Source organism: Acomys russatus, chromosome 32 (assembly GCF_903995435.1).
Source record: "Acomys russatus chromosome 32, mAcoRus1.1, whole genome shotgun sequence".
NCBI classification, from domain to species: Eukaryota; Metazoa; Chordata; class Mammalia; order Rodentia; family Muridae; genus Acomys; species Acomys russatus.
The window spans coordinates 44,891,769-44,898,179 of record NC_067168.1 but is presented as its reverse complement, the minus strand read 5'-3'; positions in this window follow the sequence as shown (position 1 = coordinate 44,898,179).

The window sequence follows — 6,411 nt, the reverse complement described above, 5'->3', positions numbered from 1 at the left end:
AAAATAAGGGGGAGCAATTGTACCCTTGCTGGTGGGCCTAGTATTTCAAATGAGATCTCCCGCCCACATCACAACTGCCTGCTCCCACACAGCCTCCAGCAACTACTCTTTCCTACTCCAGGCTCTGCAGAAGTAGACAAACTTTCAGTGGTCGTGCTTTTTCCTTATAGAGAAATTATTTGGCTAAACTCATACATTTACTCATGGCAGTGCTCTGGGAAAACCCCACTTGGGCTAAAGCACGCACCAGAGCCGAGGTCAATGGTCCTCTAAGCCAGGCAGACACCAAACACCCAGAGGGCTGAGTTGAACAAAACCCACCAGGAACACGCTGACCTTGGTGTCCCATGGTCAGCGGGACTGCACGAGAGCTCAGAGCAGGCAACTCACAGCTGAGTTATCGCTTTTCATCTCAGCCTGCCACTGATGCCCCAGAGACAAAAATTCAGATGTGGTGACAGCTGGTTAGTTAAGCTTTTTGAACTGGTAAAAAAAGGCTCTTTAAAAATATATATATATATTTATTTAAAATACATCAAAATGACAAGCAGCCATATCCCACAAGGCCTAACTCCACAGCAATGTATACTATAGACATCTTCCCAGAATGCACTGTGGCAGTGGATGGGGGCTTCTATCCTGCTGTTTGAAGGAATGTTCTATGTCTGAGCTCCGGCAACTGGAAATGTATTATGAAGAGCTCATCTTTGGAGCTGATTTGTGAGACCAGCCATTTAGGTGTCTTTGCCTATTCAGACACGTGAGAATACTGAATAAGACAGAATGCACAGGACACAGGAAGCACCTTTCGGATGACACTCCCAACCAGTCCCACCACAGTGCCAGGACAGGCCTGCCAGAGCCCCTGGTTCCATCCTCGGGAAGAGTTTGCCCGCACTCAGCAGGCCTCCTGCATGTGTGGTAGGATTTCGCAGGATCAAGAGGGCCCGGATAGTGACACTGTCCAACATGAGGTAACTGGATCACACAAGCGCATCCAGAAATTGGGGCTGGAAAAAGGGAGACAGGGAAGGGGTGAAGTCTAGAAAAGACAAGTAGAAAAAAAGCTTACAGCAGTTGCTTTTGAGGAGTGGGTGACAAAAACAAAGGCACAACAGAATTACATTCCAAGACAGGCGGCTGGAGAGCACAGAAGTAAGTGTTCTTTTACGGGAAACAGAAGTTGGGGGCAGCTGGATGTGGAACTACGCAGCATTCTGAGCCAGGATGAACAGAGACAGCTGGTTTGAGATGACACACTAAGAAGCCCTTAGCAGAACTGCCCCGCCCAGTGTAGTTCCTATAAGCAGCAGGCTAGAGCCAGCAGGCAGGGCGCAGGGACCAGGCCTTCAGCTGGACCCCAGAACTGGCCATCGTGGGCTACAAGATTGACCTGAATTCTCCCCCAGCCCACCCCAGGCAAGGTCCCACCCACGCAGCCTTACACTCACTCCCCAAAATCAATTGGTGAGAGAAGGGTGCTGTGGCCTTTACAGAAACCCCTTACAGGCATTTGAAGGAATCCCTGCTGTGGGGCTCGGGTCCTGAACTTCCTCCCTTGGTTCCTGATTGACTCAACAGAGCAGAAAGCAGCCTCCAAGAGGGCCTGGACCAAACACGCCCAACAACTCTCCACTCAGTTCCACCGATGGCCCTGGTGGCCCCACTTCCAAAGAATCACTCAGTTTGGTCCTAGATAGTTCTAGTTAGAGGAACTCAAAGCCACCAATCCCCGTTTCAGTATTTTCTGTACCCAAATCTTTCTCTAGACACGACTTCTGTCCTACCGCTTCCTAACCCACTCACGTGACAACCTCCTATGGAAGGAGCTGACAAACTTTCAACCTCAGAAGCCTTTGCTCAGCAGAAATCAAACCCACTATGGAACTGCCTCCCCTCGCCCAGCCACTGTCTTCACCACAGGCAGGGAGCAGGACAGAGATGTCACTGCCCTGTGAGTGGAGCTGGAGCCAAAGGGGACCCACAAACCAACTCCAGGTTGCCAGTGTATTCAGGAAGCCATGCAAGCCCTAAGCTAAACTCCCAGCACTCGCCTCCAGTGTGCACACAATCCTGAAAGTAAAGCTCATTGGCTTGGATCACAGAAGCATCGTCACTCCACCTAACTAGTTTATAAAAATAATCTGTGGTATAAAACAATCTCCACACAGTGTGGAGGCAATCTGTCAAGAGATATAACTAAATATATGTGTAAGCTATAGACTTCTTAAAGTAAAATTTCAAGTGGCGTCTGCTACGTAACCTCCTCTTTATTTACAACGCTATCTAACAACGCTGATGCAAAGTGATCAGGATCAGGGAACGGCCCGTGCAGCGAGGATGGCTGCTCCCAGACTGGAGGCAGCATTTGTTTATTCACAAAAAAACTCACCTTCACTTGCCCAAAAAACTAATGGGTCACACTTTTCCCAACTATAAACTCAAAAACACAAAGTCTACAAATGAACCCAGGAACTGTCATCTGCCGGTGTCCAGAGCACCCCGTTTATATGGTACCACATATGTCCACGTGGCTGCATACACTAACCCAGCCTAGACAGCTTGCAGACACTGGCCTGGAGAACGAGAGGCCAGTAAGGGCACAATGGACCACACTGGCATTTTGGGGATCGTGTATTGTAATTCTTGAGGAAAATCATCACCAGGGGCCACTGTGAATCGGGAGAAACAGCACTGGTTTGGGCACTAACTGAGCACCACAAATTCAATCTTGCTTTCTTCACACCTGGAAGATGCTGGCATGAAAATGCTACAATTTGGTTGCAGGGTGAGGGGTGGGAGGGCACGCCAACATTCCTGATCTCAATTCAAATTGTCAGCCCAACAATAATTTATAGTAACCACAGCTAAGTCCAAGTAGCAATACCCCACAGCCCACCTAAGAACTTGGGTATATTTATTGACAGTTTATGGACCTTTTGCACCTTTTTTTTTTTTTTTTTTTAAACGTAATCAACTAGTTGACTCCCAAAGGAGTATTTTAAACACCATTTTCCTTTTTCTATAAAACTAAGTATCTCCAAACATTTTCCTAAACCTCTTAAAGGTCCGGGGTACATTCACAGGAGGACTGCTGGCTACAAACCAACTACCCAGACCCACGCATGAAGAAGTAGGCACCTGATCTTGAATGCGTGGAAGGCTGAGCATCCAGACTGTAAAGCACTCATCAGATGACTCACTGGGCCTACCATGCTGGCTGCAATTTAACATCACCACCAGGCCAAGCAAGGAAGCTGCTTCGTACTTCTCAATTTAGCCTTTACAGACAGCCAAGGACGGAGGAGGAGAATTCATGTCACACAAGCGGAGAGAAAGGGACACCGTGACACCATCCCTTTCTGGCTGTTTCCCCAGTTAGTGAGTGGATGGGTAGAGGGCACGCTGCACTTCTGGGACAGGCGTCATCTACAGTCCTGAAATGAGGACCAGGCTGTCACCAAAAGCCAAAAAGATGACGTAGCCGATGCTACAGCTCAAGGTGGGAGAAGTGGAAAAGTGCTCTCTGATCTGGGTATAGAGAGTGACCCGAGTCCTCAAGAACAATGGCAGGAATCCAACTTACAGTGCAGTGTGCTTTTACTGTGTTACTTATTTAGGGGAAACAAACAGGGCCTTCTCCTATCCACCAGTACACACCAGGAGCGTCACACACCGTGTGTGTGAGTGAGAGAGCCATGCAGCCCTCCAGCTCTTGATGGGACAGTCACTTCTTTACCTCAGTGGCTGAGCATAGGAACCACACCATGACACTGTGTTTCTGGCTTTCCGAGCCAGAAGGCCCATGGCCACCTTTAAACATATATTAGGCCAGCTACCAAGAAAAACCCTTCACACAAGCCCTAGGGCAGAGTAGCAAGTCAAGGTGAGGGTGTCGTCCAGGGAGGACAGGGCAGAGTGAAAGGATCACACACTGTCCTAGAAGCTCAAGCCTTGTCAGGAAGGTCAGTCCAGCAAGCCTCATAGCCCAGTGATGAGAACAAGAGCTGCCCTTCGCTGTGGGTGTGTGAGCAGAAGGCTCAGCACTCCCTTGCATCTGGTGGCCATGGTACCAGGCCAGCCCATGCTCGCCCAGATGCTAATGACTGTTCACAGCCTTCCTTGCCATCCCAAACCATGACTCATCAACTCTGTCTTCACTTGCTTAGTCCCTTCTCTGACTTATTCACAGAAATCTCCCAGCAACAGATGACTGCCTGCTATTGCGGGTATTTTCAACCAGAACCTTCCTCTGCCAAGGCCCATTGCCACAGGAGCCTGTTTGGACCACAACACGCAGTGGAGGAAGGAGAAAGCACCTCTAGCTATTTCTCTGCCCTGACTTGTCTCATCCTTTCCATACACAGGGACTTCCTAGTCTTCCAAAAAGCTTAGGGGAGAGGGGACTAGAAAGAAAATGACAAGAAATCTGAGGGAAAGTGCAAGGCAAAGGTCCCAGGACTCAACTGGGCACAAGAAGAAAAAAGAACAAGGTCCACCCAAATTTCCAGGCCACACCCTAGGATATCACCCACCTTGCAGCTATAAGCAACTGGGTGTGTTACCTGAAGGCAAGAAGCAGTCCATGGCCCCTGTTCACAGACAGCGCCTCCCAGCGTTTCCCTTGTCCTGGTCACAGCAAACAGGAACCACTTCTTGAGACTCCATTCTGACCAGAAGGTCTGACAAGGACACTGCTGTGGCTGGACACAGGTCAGCAAAGAGGAAGGCCGCCTCAGAAAAGGTGTCAGGCCTGCCCCACTGCATTTGTGTCCTGCCTGGGACGTCCCACACCAGAGCTTAGCCAGGCCAGGATGCTTCCTACAACCAAGCCAGCACACAAGAGAAAAGCCACCCAAGGTCCGAAAGACCACATGGAAAAGCTAGGTTTATGTTTGGCACAGCATGTGACTGGTGACTGGGTCACCCCTACATCAAAGTAGCTACATTTCTTAGTGGTTGGTTTGTTAAGGGTCAAAAATAGAGGTGTCCCCACTGCCTGAGGAGAAAGCTAAAGAAGTAGATATGGCACTTCTCAATAAATATTTAAAGCTTCTTAAAGAAATAAGTGGAGAAGAAAAGCAACTGCTGTAAGACTTCTTTTGCCAGTGAAAAGCATTCTGAGAGGAAAAAAAAAAAAAAAACCACAGCACAAAAATCAAATGGGGGAAAAAGGGACACACATAGCTTACAGAGACAGAGTATATGTCCCCCTAACTACTTAGCCAACCCACACTGACCCATGGAAATAGCGACTACAGTCTAAGAGGGAAGCCAGCTGGCCTTCCTCAGCACCCTGTGCACAAACACCCACGATGAAGAACAAGCCCAGGGCTGCCCCAGGCACCACACATAACATGCTGAGGGGAGCAGCTGCACAGCTGTGAGCTGTACCCTCCCAAATTTCACAGCACGGTTACAGAATCCACCTGCTGCCGCAGGAATTAAATCAAGTAAAGTTACCTAGCATGGGTCTGAGGGCTGTGGCATTGCCAGGTTAAAGTGGGGTGTTATTCTGAGTTCTACCCAGTGGCCTTGTGGAACAACGCCTGACCTCTAAGCAATCTGGGAGGAAGCGGCCTACCCTCACGATCAAGAGATGTGCTGTTTAAATAATACAGTCTAAACCAGAGTGATGAACGGCCAGATTCGGCCCAGACAGCCGGCCTACAGCTGACGACAAGTATTTACAAGGGAGCTTTTATCAAACAAAAATGGTAGGACTGACTAGAAGACACAACCTTTTTTTCTTTTTCTCTATTTCTTTTAAACTTCCTTGTCATAAAAGCCAACTTACATTAAAATATACTTCCTACAAGACAACACAACTAACAAAATATATAATTAATAAAACATACACAAGTAGAAAATTCTGAGGTATTTCTGGTCTGAGGTGGTCTGTGGTCGTGAAGTTACTTCTTTTACTTTTTAAAATTTAAACCTCGGAAGCCACACAGCAAAGCATGTGTATGTATGTGGATGTGTGTGTTCTGTCTGAAAAAAAAAAATTTAGCATGTTTCATAAATTAAAAACAAAAAAATCCAATGTCGAAACAGCAGCATTAGGAACATTCACCGCCTGGAGCAAGGTTACGGCGTAATAGAAACAGTTTTAGAATATGCACCACTTTAAAGGGTCTGGAGAAAGCCGTGTCCATGAGCCTCAGAAAGAAGTTGGTAATGCCACTGCACAGGGCCAAGTCAGAACTGCAGATGGGCAAGACCCCCACCCAGGGATCCTCTGGCCCGCCCACGCTGTGTAGGGGGTGCCCTGGGGTTTCCCCCAAACTGCTAAGAGGAGGTTCAGAATCTTCCCCATGAGAGATCTGCAGCAGCACACCTCATGAGGAGTGTCTACTAAACCACCACGCCCTCACCACGCCCTCACACAGGAGCAAAGCAGTGTTTCCT